Source organism: Choloepus didactylus, chromosome 13, assembly GCF_015220235.1.
Source record: "Choloepus didactylus isolate mChoDid1 chromosome 13, mChoDid1.pri, whole genome shotgun sequence".
NCBI lineage: Eukaryota > Metazoa > Chordata > Mammalia > Pilosa > Megalonychidae > Choloepus > Choloepus didactylus.
The window spans coordinates 1,510,851-1,537,064 of record NC_051319.1 but is presented as its reverse complement, the minus strand read 5'-3'; the positions used below and the strand labels follow the sequence as shown (position 1 = coordinate 1,537,064).

The 26,214-nt window shown below is 36.7% G+C and overlaps 1 protein-coding gene across 1 annotated transcript in view; it reads left to right on the top strand.

Annotated features, from left to right (window-relative positions):
- The window catches only part of ADAMTS6 (ADAM metallopeptidase with thrombospondin type 1 motif 6), a 429,283-nt gene that overhangs the window by 121,132 nt on the left and 281,937 nt on the right, over positions 1-26,214 (top strand). The window lies entirely within an intron of this gene.

Sequence of the window (26,214 nt, the reverse complement as noted above, 5' to 3'; positions counted from 1 at the left end):
TTAGCATAGCAAAATGGCTTGCCAAATGGTATATATTCATGTTCTCTTCAGCCAGCCAGAGTTTCATTTTATAACCTGTTGATGACTATGCAGCCAAAATTTTAACATTATAAAAATTAGCTCTTTCAGAAATCTACTAGAATGATTCCTTCAGGTATTCCTTAATAAAAAGCAGGTTTTTTTAAGTGATAAATACAAAACTACCATGGTAAATATAATTTTAACTCAAAAAGGTTGAGAAAAGACATAAAATGATGCATTGAGTTAAGGCACCAATTTCTAACCCAACCAATATAGATCTTTATCCTGACATGCCTTTGGTGGTACCTCCTAGTCCCTCATGGACTTTTCTCCACATCAGACAAAACCACTGAATGGTTTTTTGCAGTCTGGCAGGATCGTTAGTTGCAGTGGTGTAGAAAAGGAAACAATTTGGGAGTTGTAGGTTGAAACTGAGGTGCCTGGTTTTATGAAGTGGTATTGGTACTGCACTTTGAGTACCAAATTTATGTACGTATTTTAAACTGTTGTTTTTTTTTAAGGTGGATGGTGGTGCTGACTATTTGAGTGTCTTTGGAATACTGAGACATTCAGCATAATTGTACATCTTATAAAGAGGAATTTTGGAGCAGAGTGGGTTGTAAATTAACTGCAAATTTGGAATCCAAAGAAAACTCATTTCATATTTGTACAAACTATTTTAAAACATCTTGATTTTACTAAAAATTGTTTCTCTAGTCTGTAGTTTTCATTTTTAAGGCTAGCTTCCCGTTTCACTGTAGGATACGTATTCAGTGGCCCTGCTGAATCACTTCTAGATTTGTCCCAAGATAGGTGATGCCTCTTTATTTGGTTAAGTCCATCATAAACTTTATTTACAAATAATGATTGAGGATCCATAGGATCCACTAAATGCTTGGGGGAACTACATGGTAGAGAGAAAGCAGCACTTTCCAAAAGCTAACTTTAAAAGGGCATTAGACGAGTTTACCAAAGCATGGTAAACTATCATAAAAAACATGAAAAATTTTATCAAAGAGATACAGCAGTAAGGGTGTATTGTCAGAAAATTCTATATATGAAGTACGTACATTTGGAGTTGTTTCAAGGACATACTCTCTTACTCTTTTGAACCCCATAACATTCAATATCTTTCTTAAGTCTGGATTAAAGGACTAAGCCACAGTGCTTTGTACTGTGTATGATAAACTCTCAGGAAGTGAATGAAATTAGAAAAATGGTTTTGAATTCTAGATTACAAATACAGTATTGCCTTAAAATATACAATTTCATTAAGTTTTTTATAAAGTCATCTTGTCTATTTGTTTCCCAAGTAATTATAGACATGAAATAAGTTTATACACAGTTCGAATCCAGTGTGAACTCTATTAATCATGCTTTTACTGTTTGTTTGACACTCCCTTCCTTTACCTCCATCCCTACCTGAACCCCAAAGCAAAGTCTGCCGGACCCGGTTAGTGCATCCTCATCTGTGCTAGAGACTGTTTCATTAATAATTTTATCACTCCTGGAGGATAGGAATATCTTCATTTACAATAAGAAGCTAAATAAAACTGAATTGAAGTACAGAAAGGAAACAGGCAGAGGACGCTGAACACCTTCAGTGTACATTCTCCAACAGAATTTTAGCATACCCTAAAACTTCAGGGGGCAGTTGCATCAATATTTGGTTAGAATTTACAATCTCTAATAGATTCCAACTCCCCAGCAAGAAAGAATTCGGGCAGAGTTATAACTGTTACTATGGTGTCATTGACTTCAATTAATGGTATAAGACTAGTGAAGAGACATGCATAAAAAGGATTCTTGGCAGTGATGGTAATGCATGTAAACAAAAGCTATTAAATGCTAAAGAAGAGAATGTGTACAATATTTTCCCTAAGAAAATAATTCGCAAGGCATTGCTCTTGAGGGCTAGCCAGCTGCCCTCTGCTCCTAGGATGTAGGGTCCTGTTGCACTGATCCTCAACTATTGCTTGCCTTCTAATCTTAGGGAATATGATTTTGAGAGAAACAAGGAGAAAGGAATAGCTGTTCTCATTTGACGTAATTGTAGAATTGTAGAGAGATTCAATGACATGCCAAACCAAGACCAGGATGCGGTTCTTCTATTTGCCGAAAGCAGTGCTCTTTCTGTAGAAGACAGATAATTAGAAAGAGATACACAAAATGTTCTATTTTCAAGATAAGATATTTGCAGATGAAAATATTTTTGTAGTTTATTATTAGAAATGTCTGGGTCTTGATCATTTTTTTTTTAATGATTCTTTGTATTTTCTGGATATAAAATTAGCAAAATAGTTACACTGAAGAATAGGATATATGAAATGTATTAACAAAACCAGAAATGGTGCAGATTTATAACCATTTAAACATAAGCTAAGAATATGTCTAATTAAAGTAGGAGCCCTGATTATTTAAAAAAAGTATCTCCTTTGAACATAGTTGGTCTCTTAGCATCACTGTATTGTGTGAATGTGTGTGCTTGTGTTTAACCTAGGAGGGTAAGAGTAGTCCACTATAAAATGAGGTAATGAGAGGAAGCAATTTAAAAAAAAAAAGACAGAATTAGAATATATAATCCAATGTTTTGACAGCAATGATAAATTTCAGAACATATTTTATGAAATAATTTCATATCTGAAAAGTGTGTATTATTAGTTTTATAAACTTATTTCTAGTCCTATTATACTACTAACACATACTTTAAAAATTTAACTAAATTGAAGCTGATAATGTTAATAGATTTTCAAAAGTTTTGGTTCTAGACTAGACTTCTTGGTCATACATTGGAAAGGGTGTTAGATTTCCTTTGTTTACTCCTTCTTTTACTATTTTACATGGGTGGAGGAAATTCCATGCTATTTATCCAAGGTGGCTTTGTGTCTAATCTCTCAAGAGGTCACTATTTTGAAACCACTAAGTGCCATGACTAGCAAAAGATGGATTTAGAGAAGGCATTTGATTTGAGTGAGCAAGAGGATATATTTACTTTGGTCAAATTTTTTTTTCTTGGTTCAGTAATGCCAGATATGGATGTGACAGTTTAATTTCCCTTTTGCCATACTGATTCCTTGGTGAGATTACAATCATATCTTATACAGCATAGGAATGGAGTAAATTGATAATAGGAACTGAAGACTGAGGTGAAGGTAAATTTGCCAACCATTTGGTATTTGGAGGGTCATTCTGTATTGTTTAATCTTGCCCTCCCTGCCTATAAAATGTCACTGCTTGATTATTGCCTTGGCTTTGTACATTTTTTTTTCCACTGCTGGTTTTTTGTACATTTTTAAAAATAATTTTTTATTAGAGAATTTGTGGATTTATAGAAAAAGCATGCAGAAAATATAGTGTTGTAATATGGTACAACCACAAACACACAATTTTCCCTATTATTAACACTTTATAGTAGTGTGGTAACTTTGTTACAACTGATGAGAATATTATTATAATTTTACTATTAACTATAGTTCATGATTAATTAGGGTTAATACTGTTTATGTGATACAATTATTGTTTTTTTAATTTTTAAGTTTATTTCAAAATAACTAACTATGCTTATAGAAATACACTCATATTGGTTAATAGAATGAAATTGAAATTTAACTTATGCTACACAAATTTGAATCAAAAAACTTGGTACATCGTTTATGATATTAAAAAAAGAAAGGATTTGCAATCAGGTTTGTTTTTCATCTATTACAAATGTATACAAGTTTCAGTTGTCCCTCAAATGGTGCTATAGCAAACAGCAAGAACCATAAGAAATTTAACTTTGGTTTGCTTCAGAAAAATAACATGTACTACACTGATTAAAAATTGATGCAGCAAACATCGTTGTAATGTTTCAATGCTGTTTACAAAGTTCAATAACTAATGGATATCTGTCAGGGAAGGGGAGTGGGTAGCCTATGTACACATGGTAAAACTGTAAGAGCTATCTGATTTCATTAATATTGCATGTAGATTGCACATCTGCACAAACCAAGTTTCAGATCATTCCTTCAGTCTGAATTAACACTCAGCTCAGTTCATCTGTTGAGGTCAACAAGGAAGCTCGGCAAATTGGCTGCAAGTTTTACTAATTTATACAAAAAAGAACAAAATTAAGTTTCATCTCCAGCTTTTCAGTCTAGAACTGAAACTGTTTTTGCAGGAAAGGTGTTCCCTCCAGAGTCAGCATTCATGGGATAACATGCCATGGATCTACTTAAGTTTAAATTCATATCAGCACTCATGCAAAATAGTCCCCAAAGGTCAAAGACCACATAACTTCAGAAGTGATTAAAAAATAAAAGGGCTTTTCTTGGAAGACTACAGAATATCTACCCACTTTTAAGAAGGCTTTTCAAAAATGTGTATTCTGTTGTGAATTTCAACTCAAAAAAAAAAAAAAAGAAGAAAGAGAGAAGGAAAAGAAAAGTAGCCCCAAAGGAAGTAGCAGTTCTGAAAAAGAGGAAAAAAATATAATTTAAAGTATCTTGAAAAGCAGTGTGAATATATGCTCAAAAGATGGCTAAATGACACATTTTTTAAAATATTCAGTTTATTGAGATATATTCACATACCACGCAGTCATACAAAACAAATCGTACATTTGATTGTTCACAGTACCATTACATAGTTGTACATTCATCACCAAAATCAATCCCCGACACCCTCATTACCACACACACAAAAATAACCAGAATAATAATTAAAGTGAAAAAGAGCAACTAAAGTAAAAAAGAACACTGGGTGCCCTTGTCTGTTTGTTTGTTTGTTTGTTTCCTTCCCCCACCTTTCCACTCATCCATCCACAAGCTAGACAAACGGGAGTGTGATCCCTATGGCCCCCCCAATCCCACTGTCCCCCCTCATAAGCCACATTTTTATACAATTGTCTTCAAGATTCATGGGTTCTGGGTTGTAGTTTGATAGTTTCAGGTACCTACCATCAGCTACCCCAATTCATTAGAACCTAAAATGGGTTGTCTATATTGTGCATAAGAGTGCCTACCAGAGGGACCTCTCAGCTCCTTTTGGAATCTCTCTGCCACTGAAGCTTATTTCATTTCCTTTCACATCCCCCTTTTGGTCAAGAAGATGTTCTCCATCCCACGATGCCGGGTCTACATTCCTCCTCAGGAGTCGTATTCCACGTTGCCAGGGAGATTCACTCCCCTGGGTGTCTGATCCCACGTAGCGGGGAGGGCAGTGATTTCACCTTTCAAGTTGGCTTAGCTAGAGAGAGAGGGCCACATCTGAGCAACAAAGAGGCATTCGGGAGGATGCTTAAAAGACACATTTTTGTAAGACTACCTAGAATTAGGCTTATAATGTATCCAGTGTTTCAGGTTCTTACTAGTTACTAAACATGAATTTACAAGCAATGTGCTCGTTGTTTGCTCTTTTATCAAACAGAAAATTCTAGCTTCAACTCTTTGGGAGGAGGACTGAGAAAATTATAACTTCTATACAAATATCACATTTTTCAAATGGAAGAACTTCCAACTGGACCAGGAAGTTCCTATTACCAATATAATTTCACTCATAAAATTTTCATTAAATACAAATACAGGCATTAAGATTCAGAACCTAATATAGGCCTGAGAATCAAGTTCTATGTTCTGTAAGAAAGGCCTCAAGTTCTGCTCAATCCCCAGTAACAATGTTTTTACAGATCAATAATTAGGGATTTAGTTTCTTGTGTATTTTTGTGTTTAACATTCTAGTCTAAAAACTGGATTAGAAATTTGTTGAATTCTTCAGCATTCTCCAGCAGCCAATTTTTAAAATTTTGATGGAAACAACCCACAAAAACCCCGTCCCCAAACTGTGATTTCCAATCTCCAATCTATGTGCAAAATCAATCTTTATATATATATATTATAAAAGGTAGCTTAAGTAAAATGTACCCATGCACATTAAAACTAGATGTTAGAAAGATTTAACTGGCTTTATAATTTTTGTCTTAAAACATACTATCTGCAGCTTGATCTTCTGTTGACAATGATTGTTGGAGGCTAGAACTCAACATCATTTAATTCCCATTCATACACACAAAACACACACCATATAATACAACTTACTCCTCATGTCTTGAGAATCTTCTGTTCTCTTAAATTTTTGGCCTCCCAATCAATTAAGTTCAAACATCTTTTAACTAAAAATTCACTTTCAGAGGTTTTTCACCTGTACTTTATCAATGCTTTTACTAACTTTTAAAGTTGTACTGCCAAAATCTGAAACCGGACTCAGAGATAAAATAAAAAGGTAATAAATGAAATATTAAAGGTGGTTATCCCAGAATAGGACATGGGAGGTTAGAATTATTCAAGATTCCCTGTTGGAATCATACTTTTACATCAGTGAATGGCAAGAATTGCCAAAAATCCTATAATGGAGCCTTTCATATTTTTTGGCAACTGACCAAAGAACTTACAAAGAAGTTAAGGAATATATACCCTTTTTCACACAAAGTACCCCTTAGAACACTAATATAGTTGCAATTCATTTGAGGCCTCATCCGTAGAAAAAGGCTGTCATAGAGACAGCAAGGACAGTCACTAATTTGTGGAGAGCCCTGAGAAAGTGTGATTTTTAAAATCTGGGACAGTACTTTTAAGTTTTACGAGCGTTTTTCACTGTATTCATAGGAAACTGCAGCTGGTCTGCCAGTACTCATACTACCTCTCCTACCCTAGGTTTGCCATGTAATAGTTTGGCTTTGGATTTTCACAAGTGATATTGTGTATAACTTGAAGGAATTATTATGTCTCCTAAATCCCAGTTTGCACTTTTCAAATATCACTTGCAGTTCTTTATTCGATTGAGTAGTCATATGGACACCATATATCTATGAAAAAGGGCTTACCTCAAAGATATGATTTAGCATTGTACAGTTAGGAAGTACAATAAAAATAATTACTGACGGTTGGTACCTAAGATAAAAGTCCATTAAAAACAAAAAAGTCCATTCAATCTAGAGCCTAGTGGCTTATTTATTGCAAAATCAAAATTCAGAGTTGCAAATTTACTACATTCATTTAAATAAATAAATTATATAAGAAAATAATATTCCAGCATAGATATATGAAAATCAAACCAATGGATTGAACCTACATGTTTCATTTGCTCACAAACTTGCACATACTAATACTCTGCCAAAAAGACAATTGAAACAAAGAAAAAGAAAACTGCCCTTTTGCAAACAAGACTAAAATCATTTTTTTTTTAATTTATTCTGGTTACAACCTAAAATTTCCCTTTTTAACTACATTCAAGTATTTAATACAGTGGCTGTTAAATACATTCATGATGCTGTGCAACCAACATGAGCACCCCTTACCAAACTTTTCCATCACCCAAAGAGAAATTCTGTACCAATTAAAAATTAACTACCCATTCCATATTCCCTACCCCAGCCCCTGGCAGCCTGTATTCTAGTTTCTGACTCTATAAATTTGCTTATTCTATTCATTTTATATCAATGAGGTCATATTCTTTTGCGTCTGGCTTATTTCACTCAACATGATGTCTTCAGTGTTCACCCATGTTGTTTCCTGTGTAAGAACTTCATTCCTTTTTATGGCTGAATAATATTCCATTTTATGTATATACCACATTTTGTTTATCCATTCATCCTTTGATGGCCACGATCTTGTTTGGTAATGCTGCCATTATGCCAAATACCAGAAATGGATTGGCTTTTATAAAGCGGGGTTATTTGGTTACAAAGTTACAGTCCTAAGACCATAAAATTGTCCAAACTAAGGTATCAACAGGATACATTCACTGAAGGATGGCCACTGGCATCCTGAAAACCTCTATTAGCAGGGGAGGCACGTGACTGGCATTTGTTGATCCCGGGTTGTGTTCCAGCTTCTCTCTCAGCTCCTGTGTGTTTTTGGTTCTTTCACCCAGGACATTTCTCTCTAAGCATCTGGGGTTCCTGTCTTAGCTTCTCCAAAGGCAAACTCGGGGCTTCATCTCTTAGCTTAACATCTCCAAACATCCTTCTGTCTGTGTCTCCAAGCTCTTAGCCTCTCTCCAAAATGTCCCTCTCAGCTTGAGCACACCGGGCCTGTGATGGCTCTTTTTAAAGGACTCCAGTAAACTAATCAAGACCGCTGAACAGGCAGGGTCAGATCTCCATGGAAACATTCAATCAAGAGGTCACACCCTAATCCAAAAGGTTAATCAATCAATATTCCCCCACAAGATTGCATTTAAGAATATGGCTTTTTTGGGGGGACGTAATATATACAAACTGGCACACATGGGTTGCTTCCATAGTTTGGCAATTGTGAGCAATGCTGCTAGGAACATTGTGTGCAAATATCTGTTTAAGTCCCTGATCCCAATTTTTTGTAGTGTATGCCTATAAGTGAGCTTGCCGAGTCTTATGGTAATTCTACACTTAACTTTCTGAGGAACTGCAAAACTGTCTTCTGCAGTGGCTATACCATTTTACATTGCCACTAGCAATGAATGAGTGTTCCTATTTCTCTGCATCTTCTCCAACACTTGTTACTTTACGTTTTTTAATAGCAGCCATTCTACAGGGTGTGAAATGGGATCTCATTGTGGTTTTGATTTGCAATTCCCTGAGGGCTAATGATGTTGAGTATCTTTTCATGCTTTTCATGCTTTTCATGTGCCTTTTGGTCAATAGTATATATCTTCTTTGGAGAAATTCTATTCAAATCTTTTACCCACTTTGGAATTGGGTTGTTTGTCTTTTTCTTGTGGAGTTGTAAGATTCTTTCTATATTCTAGATATTAAATTCTTTTTGGAAATGTTGTTTCCAAATAGTTTCTCCTATGAGTAGGTCATCCTTTTACATTCATGATAAAGTCCTTTGATGCACAACAGCTTTCAATTTTGATGAAGTCCCCTTTATTTTTCTTTTTGGTTACTGCTGCTATTGGCGAAAGTTTAAGAAACCATTGTCTAACACAAAATACTGAAGATGATTTTCTATATTTTCTTCTAGAAGTGTGTGGTCCTTATATTTAAGTCTTTGATCCATTTTGAGTTAATTTTTGTATATGGTGTGAGGTAGGGCTCCACCTTCATTCTTTTGCATATGGATTTCCAGTTTTCCCAGTATCATTTATTGAAGAGATTATTCTTTGCCCATTAAGTGGACTTGTAACTAGTCAAAAATCAGGTGGCCATAGAAGTGAGTATTTATTTATGAACTCTGAATTAGATTCCATTGGTCTAATGTCTGTCTCTGCACAAACAGCATGCTGTTTTGATTACTGTAGTTTTGTAAAAAGTTTTAAATCACTCTTTTAGTTTCCTAAGGTGCTGAAAGTGATATACCATGAAATGGTTGTTTGGCTTGAACAATAGGAATTTATTCACTTATGGTTAGAGTCTGGGAAGATGTCCAAATGAAGTCATCATTAAGGCAATGCTTTCTTCCTGAAGAGTGGCTGCTGGCAATCCTTTGTTTCTCTGCCACATGGAAAGGCACATAGTGGCCTCTGCTGGTCTCTCCCTTCTCTTCCTGGTTTTGTTCATTTCAGCTTCTTACTTCTCTTTGTCTGAATGTCTTTCTCTTACAAAGGACTCCAGTAAAAGGGTTAATAACTACCCAGGGCCAGGACTTAACTGAAGTAAACTCATCAAAAGGTCCTACTTACAATAGGTTTACACCCACAGGAATGGATTAGCTTTAAGAACATGATTTTCTGGGGTACAAAAGGTTCTCAACTGCCACAGTTGGGAAGTGTGAGTCCTCCAACATTGTGCTTTTTCAAGATGGCATTGACTATTTGGGTCCCCTTACCCTTCCATACAAATTTGATGATTGAATTTTTCCATTTCTGTAAAGATAGCTATTGGAATTTTGATTGGGTTTGTGCTGAATGTGTAAATCACTTTAGGTAGAATTGATATCTGAACAATATTTAGTTTTCCAATCCATGAACATGGACTGTCTTCCCATTTATTTAAGTCTTCTTTGGTATCTTCTAGTAATGTTTTGTGTTTTTCTGTGTTTAAGTCCATTACATCCTTCGTTAAATTGATTTCTTGATATTTGATTCTTTTAGCTGCTATTGTAAAGGGATTCTTTTTTTCATTTCCTCTTCAGATTGTTCATTACTAGTGTAATATAACACTACTGGTTTTTGTGTGTTGACCTTGTATTGTGTCACTTTGCTGAATTCATTTTGGATTTCCCAGGATTTCCTGTATATAGGATCATGTCATCTTCAAATAGGGACAGTTTTGCTTCTTCCTTTCCAATTTGGGAGAATTTTATATCTTTTTCTTGCCTAATTGCTGTAGCTAGAACTTCTAGTACAATGTTGACTATCTGGTGACAGTGTTCTTGATCTTGGAGGAGAAGCTGTCGTTTTTTCACTAAGTATGGTGTTAGCTGTCAGTTTTTCATAGATGCCCTGGATCCTGTTGAGGAAATTTCCTTCTATTCCTAGTTTTCTAAGTTTTTATAATCAAGAAGGGATGGTGGATTTTGTTACATGTCTTTTCTAAATCAACTGAAATGGTCATGTGTTTTTTCTCCTTCATTTTGTTAACACAGTGCATTACATTAATTGATTTTCTTTTGTTATTTCATCTTCTCATACCTGGGATAAATCTCACCTGACCGTCATGTATAATTCTTTTAATGTATTATTGGATTCTATCTGCTAATATTTTCTTTTCTTGTGGTATTTTTATCTGGTTTTGATATAAGGGTAATGTTGGCCTTATAGAATGAATTCTGAAGAGTTTCTTCTCCTTCAAATTTTTTTTTTTTTCCAGAGTGTCAATTTTATTAGAATGTTTTTGGGAAGACATTGTATGTGAAAACACATATATTATAGTGTACCAAATGCAAGGGTTGCGTTAATTTTAAGATAAAACAGAAACTTCCAGATGCTTTGGGCTTTGCCCCAGACCCCTGGAAGATACTTTCACATTCCTCTTTGATGGCAAAACTGGAGAGGCTCAGTAACAAGCGTTGTGTGACAAATAGATTCTCCCCAGCATCCAACTCCTCCGAAGCCCTCAAAAATTGACAATTCAGTTTTCGAGCTCAGTTTTATAAAGAACTTGAGTTCCTTATTGCCCAAGTTCACATAGCTAGGAAAGTGACCCAGCCATATTCAAACCAGTTCTGTTTTGACATCTTTCAACTAGCAACCGTAGACAAGCGGCATTTCACCGCCAAACCCCAGGGCTCCCAGCACCTTAATCCCACCAATTAACCAAAAACAAGCGCTTTCACACCCGACCAGTTCTATACTCCTCCCCAAACCCGGCCCCTTCCTTCAGAGCCACACCTTCCCTCCAGCCCCGATCCCTTCTTTCCCAAGAGCCTTCCCTTTCCTGCAGTCACACTCATTTCCCCAAACCAGGTCCCGCCCTTTTCCTCCAGCCCCGCCCCTCAACTTTCCCAAGCCCCGCCCTTGCCTTGCGGCCTCGCACCATTCCCCGCTCTCTTTTTTTTTTATCTTCATTTTATTGAGATATATTCACATACCACGCAGTAATACAAAACAAATCGTACTTTCGATTGTTTACAGTACCATTACATAGTTGTACATTCATCACCTAAATCAATCCCTGACACCTTCATTACCACACACACAAAAATAACAAGAATAATAATTAGAGTGAAAAAGAGCAATTGAAGTAAAAAAGAACACTGGGTACCTTTGTCTGTTTGTTTCCTTCCCCTATTTTTCTACTCATCCATCCATAAACTAGACAAAGTAGAGTGTGGTCCTTATGGCTTTCCCAATCCCATTGTCACCCCTCATAAGCTACATTTTTATACAACTGTCTTCGAGATTCATGGGTTCTGGGTTGTAGTTTGATAGTTTCAGGTATCCACCACCAGCTACCCCAATTCTTTGGAACCTAAAAAGGGTTGTCTAAAGTGTGCATAAGAGTGCCCACCAGAGTGACCTCTCGGCTCCTTTTGGAATCTCTCTGCCACTGAAGCTTATTTCATTTCCTTTCACATCCCCCTTTTGGTCAAGAAGATGTTCTCCGTCCCACGATGCCAGGTCTACATTCCTCCCCGGGAGTCATATTCCACGTTGCCAGGGAGATTCACTCCCCTGGGTGTCTGATCCCACGTAGCGGGGAGGGCAGTGATTTCACCTTTCAAGTTGCCTTAGCCAGAGAGAGAGGGCCACATCTGAGCAACAAAGAGGCATTCGGGAGGAGGCTCTTAGGCACAACCATAGAGAGGCCTAGCCTCTCCTTTGCAGCAACCGTCTTCCCAAGAGTAAAACCTATGGTAGAGGGCTCAACCCATGAAACCACCAGTCCCCTATGTCTGTGGTCATGTTAGCAACCATGGAGGTGGGGTAGGCCAATACCCCTGCATTCTCCACAGGCTCCTCAAGGGGGACTACATCTTTTTTTTTTTCCCTTGTTTTTCTTTTTTTTTTTTTTAACTTTCCCTTCTTTTTTAAATCAACTGTATGAAAAAAAAAGGTAAAAAGAAAACAAACATACAATAAAAGAACATTTCAAAGAGACCATAACAAGGGAGTAAGAAAAAGACAACTAACCTAAGATAACTGCTTAACTTCCAACATGTTCCTACTTTACCCCAAGAAAGTTACATAATATAGCAACATTTCTGTGAACTTGTTCCTACTATATCCATCAGAAATTAACAGACCATAGTCATTCCTGGGCATCCACAGAACGTTAAATAGCTTATCTGTTCTTCTTGGATTATTGTTCCCCCTTCCTTAATTGTTCTCTATTGCTAGTTCCCCTACATTCTACATTATAAACCATTTGTTTTACATTTTTCAAAGTTCACATTAGTGGTAGCATATAATATTTCTCTTTTTGTGCCTGGATTATTTCGCTCAGCATTAAGTCTTCAAGGTTCATCCATGTTGTCATATGTTTCACGAGATCGTTCCTTCTTACTGCCACGTAGTATTCCATCGTGTGTATATACCACATTTTATTTATCCACTCATCTGTTGAAGGACATTTGGGTTGTTTCCATCTCTTGGCAGTTGTGAATAATGCTGCAATGAACATTGGCGTGCAGATATCTGTTCGTGTCACTGCTTTCCGACCTTCCGGGTATATACCAAGAAGTGCAATCGCTGGATCGAATGGTAACTCTATATCTAGTTTTCTAAGGAACTGCCAGACTGATTTCCAGAGTGGCTGAACCATTATACAGTCCCACCAACAATGAATAAGAGTTCCAATTTCTCCACATCCCCTCCAGCATTTGTAGTTTCCTGTTTGTTTAATGGCAGCCATTCTAACCGGTGTTAGATGGTATCTCATTGTGGTCTTAATTTGCATCTCTCTAATAGCTAGTGAAGCTGAACATTTTTTCATGTGTTTCTTGGCCATTTGTATTTCCTCTTCAGAGAACTGTCTTTTCATATCTTTTGCCCATTTTATAATTGGGCTGTCTGTACTATTGTCATTGAGTTGTAGGATTTTTTTATATATGCAAGATATCAGTCTTTTGTCAGATACATGGTTTCCAAAAATTTTTTCCCATTGAGTTGGCTGCCTCTTCACCTTTTTGAGAAATTCCTTTGAGGTGCAGAAACTTCTAAGCTTGAGGAGTTCCCATTTATCTATTTTCTCTTTTGTTGCTTGTGCTTTGGGTGTAAAGTCTAGGAAGTGGCCGCCTAATAAAAGGTCTTGAAGATATTTTCCTACATTATCCTCTAGGAGTTTTATGGTATTTTCTTTGATATTGAGATCTTTCATCCATTTTGAGTTAATTTTTGTGTAGGGGGTGAGGTAGGGGTCCTCTTTCATTCTTTTGGATATGGATATCCAACTCTCCCAGCCCCATTTGTTGAAAAGACCATTATGACTCAGTTCAGTGACTTTGGGGGCCTTATCAAAGATCAGTCGGCCATAGATCTGAGGATCTATCTCCGAATTCTCAATTCGATTCCATTGATCTATATGTCTATCTTTGTGCCAGTACCATGCTGTTTTGACAACTGTGGCTTTATAATAAGCTTCAAAGTCAGGGAGTGTAAGTCCTCCCGCTTCGTTTTTCTTTTTTAGAGTGTCTTTAGCAATTCGAGGCATCTTCCCTTTCCAAATAAATTTGATAACTAGCTTTTCCAAGTCTGCAAAGTAGGTTGTTGGAATTTTGATTGGGATCGCATTGAATCTGTAGATGAGTTTGGGTAGAATTGACATCTTAATGACATTTAGTCTTCCTATCCTTTACATGGAATATTTTTCCATCTTTTAAGGTCCCCTTCTATTTCTTTTAGAAGAGTTATGTAGTTTTCTTTGTATAGGTCTTTTACATCTTTGGTTAAGTTTATTCCTAGGTACTTGATTTTTTTAGTTGCTATTGAAAATGGTATCTTTTTCTTGAGTGTCTCTTCAGTTTGTTCATTTCTAGCATATAGAAACATTACTGACTTATGTGCATTAACCTTGTATCCCGCTACTTTGCTAAATTTGTTTATTAGCTCTAGTTGCTGTATCATCGATTTCTCAGGGTTTTCTAGATATAAGATCATATCATCTGCAAACAATGACAGTTTTACTTCTTCTTTTCCAATTTGGATGCCTTTTATTTCTTTGTCTTGCCGGATTGCCCTGGCTAGCACTTCCAGCACAATGTTGAATAACAGTGGTGACAGCGGGCATCCTTGTCTTGTTCCTGATCTTAGAGGGAAGGCTTTCAGTCTCTCACCATTGAGTACTGTGCTGGCTGTGGGTTTTTCATATATGCTCTTTATCATGTTGAGGAAGTTTCCTTCAATTCCTACCTTTTGAAGTGTTTTTATCAAAAAGGGATGTTGGATTTTGTCAAATGCTTTTTCAGCATCTATTGAGATGATCAATTGATTTTTCCCTTTCGAGTTTTTAATGTGTTGTAATACATTGATTGTTTTTCTTACGTTGAACCATCCTTGCATGCCTGGAATAAACCCCACTTGGTCATGGTGTATGATTTTTTTAATGTGTCTTTGGATTTCATTTGCAAGTATTTTGTTGAGGATTTTTGCATCTATATTCATTAGGGAGATTGGCCAGTAGTTTTCCTTTTTTGTAGCATCTTTGCCTGGTTTTGGTATTAGATTGATGTTAGCTTCATAAAATGCGTTAGGTAGTGTTCCATTTTCTTCAATGTTTTGAAAGAGTTTGAGTAAGATTGGTGTCAGTTCTTTCTGGAAGGTTTGGTAGAATTCCCCTGTGAAGCCATCTGGCCCTGGGCATTTATTTGTGGGAAGATTTTTGATGACTGATTGGATTTCTTTGCTTGTGATGGGTTGGTTGAGGTCTTCTATTTCTTTTCTGGTCAGTCTAGGTTGTTCATATGTTTCCAGGAAATTGTCTGTTTCTTCTACATTATCCAGTTTATTGCCATACAGTTGTTCATAATATCCTCTTATAATTTTTTTAATTTCTTCAGGATCTGCAGTTATGTCACCTTTTTCATTCATTATTTTGTTTATATGGGTCTTCTCTCTTTTTGATTTTGTCAGTCTAGCTAGGGGCTTGTCAGTCTTGTTGATCTTCTCAAAGAACCAACTTTTGGTGATATTTATCCTCTCCATTGTTTTTTTGTTCTCTATGTCATTTATTTCTGCTTTAATCCTTGTTATTTCTTTTCTTCTACTTGGTTTAGGATTGGTTTGCTGTTCATTTTCTAGCTTCTTCAGTTGATCCATTAGTTCTTTGATTTTGGCTCTTTCTTCCTTTTTAATATATGCGTTTAGTGCTATAAATTTCCCCCTCAGCCCTGCTTTTGCTGCATCCCATAGGTTTTGGTATGTTGTGTTCTCATTTTCATTCGTCTCTATATATTTAGCAATTTCTCTTGCTATTTCTTCTTTAACCCACTGATTGTTTAGGAGTGTGTTGTTTAACCTCCAGGTATTTGTGAATTTTCTAAGTCTCTGATGGTTATTGACTTCTAATTGTATTCCATTGTGGTCAGAGAATGTGCTTTGAATAATTTCAATCTTTTTAAACTTATTGAGGCTTGTTTTATGTCCCAGCATATGATCTATTCTGGAGAAAGTTCCGTGAGCACTAGAAAAGTATGTGTATCCTGGTGATTTGGGATGTAATGTCCTGTATATGTCTGTTAAATCTAATTCATTTATCAGATTGTTTAGGTTTTCAATTTCCTTATTGGTCTTCTGTCTGGTTGATCTATCTATAGGAGAGAGTGATGTGTTGAAGTCTCCCACAATTATTGTGGAAACATCAATTGCTTCCTTCAGTTTTGCCAGTGTTTCTCTCATGTATTTTGTGGCACCTTGATGGGGTGCATAGACATTTACGATTGTTATTTCTTCTTGCTGAATTGCCCCTTTTATTAGTATGTAGTGGCCTTCTTTGTCTCTCAAAACATCCCTGCATTTGAAGTCTATTTTATCTGAGATTAATATTGCTACACCTGCTTTCTTTTGGCTGTAGCTTGCATGAAATATTTTTTTCCATCCTTTCACTTTCAGTTTCTTTGTGTCCCTGTGTCTAAGATGAATCTCTTGTATGCAACATATTGATGGTTCATTTTTTTTTATCCATTCTGCGAATCTATATCTTTTAATTGGGGAGTTTAATCCATTTACATTCAACATTATAACCGTGAAGGCATTTCTTGAATCAGCCATCTTATCCTTTGGTTTATGTTTGTCATATTTTTCCCCTCTGTCTATTAATATCCTTTATTGTACCCATACCGAATCTCTTTCGTACTGAACCTTTCTCCAAGTCTCTCTGTCCTGTCTTTGTTTCTCTGTCTGTAGGGCTCCCTTTAGTATCTCCAGTAGGGCAGGTCTCTTGTTAGCAAATTCTCTCAGCATTTGTTTGTCTGTGAAAAATTTAAGCTCTCCCTCAAATTTGAAGGAGAGCTTTGCTGTATAAAGTATTCTTGGCTGGAAATTTTTCTCACTCAGAATTTTAAATATATCGTGCCACTGCCTCCTTGCCTCGATGGTGGCTGCTGAGTAGTCACTACTTAGTCTTATGCTGTTTCCTTTGTATGTGGTCAATTGCTTTTCTCTTGCTGCTTTCAGAACTTGCTCCTTCTCTTCTGTGTTTGACAGTGTGATCAGTATATGTCTCGGAGTGGGTTTATTTGGATTTTTTCTATTTGGAGTTCGCTGAGCATTTATGATTTGTGTATTTATGTTGTTTAGAAGATTTGGGAAGTTTTCCCCAACAATTTCTTTGAGTACTCTTCCTAGACCTTTACCCTTTTCTTCCCCTTATGGGTCACCAATGAGTCTTATATTCGGACGTTTCATATCATCTATCATATCCCTGAGGTCCATTTCGATTTTTTCAATTTTTTTCCCCATTCTTTCTTTTATGCTTTCATTTTCCATTCTGTCATCTTCCAGGTCACTGATTCGTTGTTCAGCTTCCTCTAGTCTTGTACTATGATTGTCCAGAATCTTTTTAATTTGGTCAACAGTTTCTTTAATTTCCATAAGATCATCTATTTTTTTATTTAGTCTTGCAATGTCTTCTTTATGCTCTTCTAGGGTCTTCTTGATTTCCTTTGTATCCCGTACTATGGTCTCATTGTTCATCTTTAGTTCTTTGAGTAGGTGCTCTAGGTGCTGTGTCTCTTCTGATCTTTTGATTTGGGTGCTTGGGCTTGGGTTATCCCTATCGTCTGGTTTTTTCATATGCTTTATAATTTTCTGTTTGTTTTTGGCCTCATGGCATTTGCTGAACTTGATAGGGTTCTTTTAGGATTTGTAGACCAATTGAAGTCCTTATCTCTAATTTATCAGATCTACAGCTTCGTGGAGTACACTTTCTCTAACTAACCAGCAGGTGGTGTCCACGAGCCACCTGTTCTCCACAAGCCAGTTCTCCCCTGCTTTGCCTTTGTGGTGAGTGGGGGAGTGAGTCTTGTGGGGTCCAATTGGTGTACCAAGCTTGCGTGTGTAGTTGGTGTTGCCCGCCCTGTATATGGGGCGTGTTTCTGGGCAGTCAGGGAGGGGGTTGGCCCTAACAATCAAATATCCCTGGTGATCCTAGAGTTTGAAAGCTGTTGCAATATTCTAATCCTTCAGTTCAGTCCTGCCACAGTTTGTCTCTGCCACTGACCCACAAGTCCTTGGTATTGGCGTATGGCTCCTGAGACTTGCAAGTGGGCCCCTCTTCCAGGCTGTGCACCCCGGGTCCTCTGTTGAGGGATGACTGTGCTATGTCACAGGGCAGTTCTGGGCTGCTGGGCTGTGTAGGGAGGCTCCCAGTCTGCTGAAATGATGGCTGAATGGGGCTTTGTTAATTCACACTGCTCCACCTTCCCAACTCTGGGACAATCAGCTGAGGTTGCAGGGAAGGCTAATGTCCACGCCCAGTTTTGTGGTGTGTGCCTGTTATTTGAAGCACTTCCGTCACACTGGGTTGTCTGGGGCTGCTCTGGGCTATGGGGCTGGCGATGGGCATGAGTGTTTCCTGTCCACGAGGATGATGGCTGTGAGCGGACACCCCCCTTTTCTTGGGAAGTTGTGGTGTTTAGTGAATTTTCTCAGACACTGGATTATTGCCTTTTGTCTCAGAGCTCTCTTAGTTCTGCTCTTGACTTGACCTGCCCAGATTGCAAGTCTTTGAAGCTTTCTGTATTGGGCTTCTTAGAGTAATTGTTTTAGAAAAAGAAAAAAGGATTAAAAAAAAAAAAAAGGACACTCCTCAGAGATCTAATGGGTTATTGAAATGCTAAGAGACAAAGCAACCAGGGCCATTAAGGAAAGGTCCACAGGGCAGAGAGATCAGCTTTTCTTCCGGATTTGCATATGCGCCTCAGGGCCTGAGCTCTGCCCTTCCCCTTTCTATGTTCATCAGAACTCCAAAAATCCTCTGCTTTTATTTTGGAGTTTTTCGTGTTGTTTTTTTTCTATGCCTGTCTCCTCTCTGCTGGGCTGGCTGCTCTCAGATTCTCTGGTGTCTGGTCTCAGTCTATCTATGGTTGGAGTTTGGATCAGTAGAATGAGTTTCCGATAAGGGCTGCCACTGCAGTTCTCCCTTCTCCTTCCCGGAGCTGACAGCCCCTCCTCCCCCGGGACTGAGCCTGGCAGGGAGGGGCGCGGGTCCCCTGGCCGCAAAAACTTACAGATTTCGCTGATCTCAGCAGTTCCACCTTTTCATGAGTGTTGTATGAAGTATGCCCAAAGTCAGATTGCTCTGTGGTGTCCAGTCCACGCAGTTCCTGGCTTTCTACCTACTTTCCTGGAGGAGTAACTAAAACATACAGCTCACCAGTCCGCCATCTTGCCCCGCCTCCTCCTTCAAATTTTTAGAAGAGTATGAACAGGAGTAATATTAATTGTTCTTGGAATTTTGGTGAAACCATCTGGTCCTGGGTTTTTCTTGTTGGGAGATTTTTGATTACTGATTCAATCTCTGTTCTAGTTATTGGTCTATTGAAATATTTTATTTTTTCTTGAGTCTGTGTATGTATTTTGTGTATTTCTAGGAATTTTTCCATTTCATCTAGGTTATCTAATTTGTTGGTGTACCAAGTAGATAACTGGTATACACTGTACACCAACAGATAAATAAATCCTCTTTATTTCTGTGGGGTTGGTAGTAATGTTTCCCCTTTCATTCCTGATTTTGGTTATTTGAGTGCTATTTGTCAGTTTTGATAAAGATTGTTGATTTTATTGAACTCAAAAAACAATTTTAGGGTCTGTTGACTCTCTACTGTTTTTTTATTTGCTATTTCATTTATCTCTACTCTAATCTTTGTTATTTCCCTCCTGCTCATTTTGGGTTTACTTTGCTCTTCTTTTTTTAGATTCCTCAGTGTGAAGTTAGGTCTTTTATTTGAGATCTTTTTCTTTAATGTGGGCATTTAGATTTATAAATGTTGTTCTCAGCTCTGACTTTGCTGCATGCCTATGTTTTGGTAAGTTGTGCTTTAGTTTTAATTTCGAAGCTAGTTCCTAGTTTCCCTGTGATTTCTTCTTTGATCCATTAGTTGTTTAAGAGCACATTGTTTAATTTCCACATATTTATGAATTTTTCAGTTACCACTTTCTAGGTTCATTCCATTGTGGTTGGAGCAGATATATTGTATGATTTCAACATTTTTTAATATATTGAGACTTGTTTTATGACCTAAGATGGTATACTTTGGGAAGTGATACTTGCACACTAGAGAAAAATGTGAATTCTATTGCTTGGGTGAAGTGTTCTATATATGTCTCTTAGATCTATTTGGTGTATAGTATCATTGACGTCTTCTATTTTCGTATTGATCTTCTGTCTAGATATTCTTTTCATTATTGAAAAGGTTGCATTAAACTCTTATTATTAATATAGATCCATCTATTTCTCCCTTCAAATCTGTCAATATTTACTTCATATATTTTTGGGCTCTGCAGTTAGGTGCATAGATATTTAAAAGTATTGTCTTCTTGTTGAATTAACCCCTTTATCAGTATATAGTGACCTTTTTTGACCCTCATAACAATTTTTGAGTTAAAGTCTATTTTATTTGTTATTATATAACAACCCCAGCTCTCATTTGGTGACTAATTTCATGGTATAATTTTTTTCCATCTTTTCTTTCCCTTTCAGCCTATTGTGTCTTTGAATTTAAGGTGAGTGTCTTGTATACAGCATATAGTTGGTTCATGTTTTTTTATCCATTCTACCAATCACTGCCTTTTGACAGGAGAGTTTAATCCATTTACATATAAAGTAACTACTGATAATGCCATTTTGGTATTTTGCTATTTTGCCTTTGAAAGTCTTATTATACTTTTTTTGTTCCTCAATTGTTCTGTTAATGCCTATTTTCATATTTATTTGATATTTTGTATCATATGTTTTGTGTTTCTTTTCATTTCTTTATACATATATTTTTATTGTTCTAGTTTCTCACCTGGTAAAGCAAATACCACCTAGTTGATTGGCTTAAATAATGGTAATTTATTGGCTCACAGTTTTAACACTAGGAGAAGTCCATAATCAAGGCATCAGCAAGGCATTACTTTCCCCTGAAGGCCATGGTATTCTGGAGGTGACTACTGACTATCCTTTTCATTCCTTGGTTTTTCTGTCACATGATAATGCACATGGCATTACCTTCTCTCTCTCCCCCTTCCATTGACTTCCAGTTTCTTGTTTTTCAGTGTCTTCTCTATGTTTGTTTTCTTTTTTCTCTTTATCTTTTCCATTAGTAGAATTAAAACCTATCCAGATTCAGTTGTGTACATTTTGGCTAATAATAACTTCATCCAAAGATTCTATTTACGATGGGTTCTCACTGACAAGATTGTAATAACAGCCTTTTCTGGGTACATAACTACAAGCCACACATATATAGTTTATATATTTTCTGTTGTTACCATTGGGCTTAAATTTAGAATCCAAAATCTATAGCAGTCACATCTGATATGACCAACTTAACTTCAATAGCTATACATATATACAGTTGCCATACCACTCTGTCCCCCCACCTTTTTGTTGTACTTGTTACACTTATGCTTTATACATTTTATGCCCCAAGTAATAGATTTGTGATTACTTTTCATGCATTCACATTTTATAATCCCTAAGAAACCTGAATTTAATAACCTGTAACTCCCTTTAGCGTTGGCTTTATGTCAGATATAGTGGTGACAGAGTCCCTCAGCTTTTGTTGATCTGGGATTGTCTTAATTGCTCCCATATTTTGGAAGACAGCCTTGCTGGATATAAAATTGTTGATTGGCAGTTTCCTTTCAGCACTTCAAATATTTCTTTTCATTGCTTTTTTGCCCTATGGTTTCTGATAAGAAATTGGCACTTAAATCTTATTGGGGCTCCCTTACACATTACTTTTCTCTTGCAGCTTTCAGAACTCTCTTCTTGTATTTATCCTTTTCTGGGTTCATTTTTCTTATTGAAGGTACATATTCATACATTTTATTAAATTTATGGATTTTTCTGCCATTATTTCTTTGAATATTCCTTCTGCCCCTTTCTCTCTTTTCCATCTCAGACTCCCATAATGTTTATATTGGTACGCTTGATGATGTCTCAAATATCTCTTAGGCTCTGTTCACATTTTTCTCTTTCCTTTTTCTTTCTGCTCCTCAGCCTGAATCATTTCAATTGTCTTGTCTTTGAGTCAGCTCCAATCTGCTGTTGCAACCGTCAAGGGAATTTTTCATTTTAAATATTGTCATCTAAAGTCAACTCAAGTATTTCAATTTGTTTCCTTTTAAATTTTCCTCTCTTCATGGAGCATCTCATGTATTTCCTTCATTGTTTTCCTAATATCCTTTAGTTCTTTCTCTGTGTTTTCCTTATCTCCTTAAGAATACTGAGGATCATATTTTAAAGTTTTTACAAGTATGTCTAATGTCTAGGGGGTTTTGTTGTTATGGTTTCTGGATTTTTATCTTGTTCCTTTGGGTGGAGCATCATTTCTCTTTTTTTTTTTTTTTTTTTTTTGGCCTTGTTACCTTTTGTTGCACACTATATATTTTAATATTTTAAAGTGTTAAGTCTGGAATTTAGTACCTGGACTGTCTGTTCCTTAAGTTTGTATCCAGCTAGTTGTATAACAGAAATTTCCTTGTGTGCCAGGTGCCAAAAAAAGCACCTTTCCCAATCTTTGCACATTGCCTTTGCATTGGCTCTTGCTCTCCTTCAGAGTTCAGCCTAAGATGAAAGTGAAATATGGGGTCGTCCCTCTGTTTTTTCTGAGTCTATGTCTTCTCTTGATCTTGTGCTCTCATGGCCTTAGAAATCTCCCCCCACCCCCCGCCCCACATACACACTTTACAGGATATCTTCTCTTCTTCCTATAAAATACCTTCTCCTTTCAGGGTGCTCTATTTTATGTCTTATAGCCAGTAATCCTCTGCCCCAGGCCATTTTGATTTAATTGGTTCTTAAACTGCTTTAGCTGTTGGCAAGCTGCTTCTGCATGCTGGGCAAGTTTTGGTGGGAAAAGGCAGAGGTAAGTATCCCTTCAGGCTAGTCTTTCAGGCCACCACTGGACAGATTGGCACTAACATATAGACAATCCAGTATGCACATAGAGATTACTCCATTTCTTCCAGAACAGGGCCAAGGAACCACAATGAGAATGCAGCTGACTACACACACTGTGCTGGGGACAGGGTGGAAGAGGCTCAAGCAAGGGCACTAAGAGCTTCTCATTGTTTTTTTAAGCTTTTATTAATACTTATCCATAAAATAGTTTTCATATACCACCCTAATATTAACACCTTTCCTTATTGTTATAATTCATGAAAGAACATTTTTATAATTGTACAATTAACTATAGTCCATCATTTACAAAACATTCCCTGTTTCTGTTGTACAGTCCTATATTCTTTTAAAAATGCTTATTCTAATAACATATATTACCTAAAATTTCTCCTTTTAACCACATTCTAATATATAATTCAGTGCTGATAATTACATTCACAATGTTGTGCTACCATCACCACCATTCACAACCAAAACTTCATGATCAACCTAAATAGAAACTCTGTACAATTTAAGCAGTACTTGCCATTCCCAACATCTGTCCCAGAACCTGGTAACCTATATTTTAGATTCTGACTCTATGAGCTTGCTTATTCTAATTATTTCTTTTCAGTGAGTTCATACAATATTTGTCCTTTTGTGTCTGGCTTATTTCACTCAACATGTAGTCTTCAAGTTTCATCTATGTTGTTGCATGTATCAGAACTTCATTCATTTTTACAACTGAATGATATTCCATTGTATGTATGTACCACATTTATTTATGCATTCATTGGTTGATGAATACATGGGTAACTTCCATCTTTTGGCAATTGTGAATAATGCCCTATGAACATCATTGTGCAAATATTTGTTTGAGTTCCTGCTTTCAAATCTTTTGGGTATAGACCTAGAAGTGGGGTTGCCAGGACATATGGTAATTATGTACTTAACTTTCTGAGGAAATGCCAAACTGTCTTCCACAGTGGCCTACACCATTTCAGTTTCCCATGTCAATGAATGAGTGCTCCCATCTCACCACATTGTCTCCAGCACTTCTAATTTTCCGTTTTTTAATAGGAACCTTTCTAATGGGAGTGAAATTGTATCTCATTGTGGTTTTGATTTGCATTTCCCTAATAAAAGTTAGTCATGTTAGGCATCTTTTCATGTGCTTTTTGGCAATTAGTATATTTTCTTGGGGAGAAATGTCTATTCAATCTTTTGCCCATTTTTAAATTGGTTTATTTGTCTTTTATTCTTAAATTGTAAAATTTCTTTATATATCCTGCATATTAAACCATTATTGTGTTTGTGGTTTCCAAATATTTTCTTCCACTGAGTAGGTTGTCTTTTTACTTTCATGTTAAAGTGCTTTGATGCTTTAAAGTTTTTAATTTTGATGAAGCCCCATTTAACTGTTTTTTCTTTTGTTGCTTGAGCTTATGTAACGTCTGAGAAACCATTACCTAAAACAGGTCCTGAAGATGCTTCCCTTTGCTTTTTTTTTTTTTTTTAATATTAAATTTCATTGAGATATCTTCACATACCATACAGTCATCCATGGTGTACAATCAGTTGTTCACAGTACACATTATATAGTTGTTTATTCATTACCAAAATCAATTCTTGATTATTTTTATTACCACACACAAAAAAGAATAAGAATAAAAGTTAAAGTAAAAAGAACACCAAAACAATCCCATACCCCCCTTCTCACCCTATTATTCGTTTACCTTTTCTCCTCATTTTTCTATTCATCTGTCCATACACTGGATAAAGGGAGTGAGAGCCACAAAGTTTTCACACTCACATGGTCACACAGTGCAAGCTATATAGTTATATAATCATCTTCAAGAATAAAGCCTACTGGGTTGCAGTTCAACAGTTTCAGGTATTTCCTTCTAGCTATTTCAATACACTACAAACTAAAAAGGGATATCTATATAATGCATAAGAATGCCCTCCAGAATGAACTCTCAACTCTATTTGTGATCTTTCAGCCACTGAAACTTTATTTTGTTTCATTTCTCTTCCCATGTTTGATCCAAGAAGGCTTTCTTAATCCCACAATGCCAGGGCCAAGCTCATCCCCACAAGTTGTGTCCCATGTTGCCAGGGAGATTTACTGCCCCCCCCCCCGGAGTCATGACCCTTGTAGGGTGGAGGGGCAATGAGTTTACCTGCAGAGTTGGCTTAGAGAAGAGAGAGGCCACATCTGAGCAGCAAAAGAGGTTCTCTGGGGGTGACTGAGGCACCATTTTAAGTAGGCTTGGCCTCTCCTTTGCAGTAACAAACTTCATAAAGGCAAGCTTCAAGATTGAGGGCTTGGCTTTTTAAATTGGTAGCCCCCTATGCTTGTGAGGCTATCACTAATTCCCCCAGGTGAGGAAATTTAATATTTCCATATTTTCCCCCAGTCCCTCAAGGGAGCTTTGCAAATACATTTTTATTCTCTGCCCAAATTACTCTTGGATGTATTGGGGCTTCACACTCACCTGTATAAACCAATCAGAATTCACTCCCTATTCAACATTCCATGTAATTATGTTGTTTGAATAAACTGACCATACAAGTTAAATTATATAGTCTGTTACAAAAAATACAGATTTTTCACCTAATAAACATCTCTTCCTTTGGTCTCAAACAGAAGTTCAAATTTTAAAAATACTGTCACTGTCGTCCTTTACCCTTTAGTCTGATTTACCTTAGTCCAAACCAAGTCCATTTTATTCATATCTCTAATTGAAGCCTGATCTCTTTTTTCAGACTCCTTAACATTTTCTGTATGGGGTAATACTGACATTCATAGCTGCTGGACTCTGGCTCTGAGTTTCAGATGTCACACAGATACCTAAAGTTCCAAGGACTGACCAGGTTATAGACAAAGAGCTCAGCATCTCAGAATTTAGAAATAGTCATTACAACTCATGAATAGATGTAATTGCTTTAAGAGCTTACAATATTTTTATTTACAATAAGCCTTCTGCTGATAACCTATGCTCTAGACTCAATTTTCAGAGTTTGTACATTATAGTTAGTCCATATTACTGAGGCATTATAATTTTTTCTTTCCATTTTTGGTCTGTTTCATTCAACATACTGTTTGTCCTCAATGTCCATTCACCTCACAACTTTACTCCTTCTTATAGCAGCTCAATATTCCATTGTATGTATAAACCACAGTTCGCCATTCTTTTCATCAATGTACCCTTAGGCGACCTCCATTTACTGCAAATCATGAATACTGACACCATAAACCCTATTGT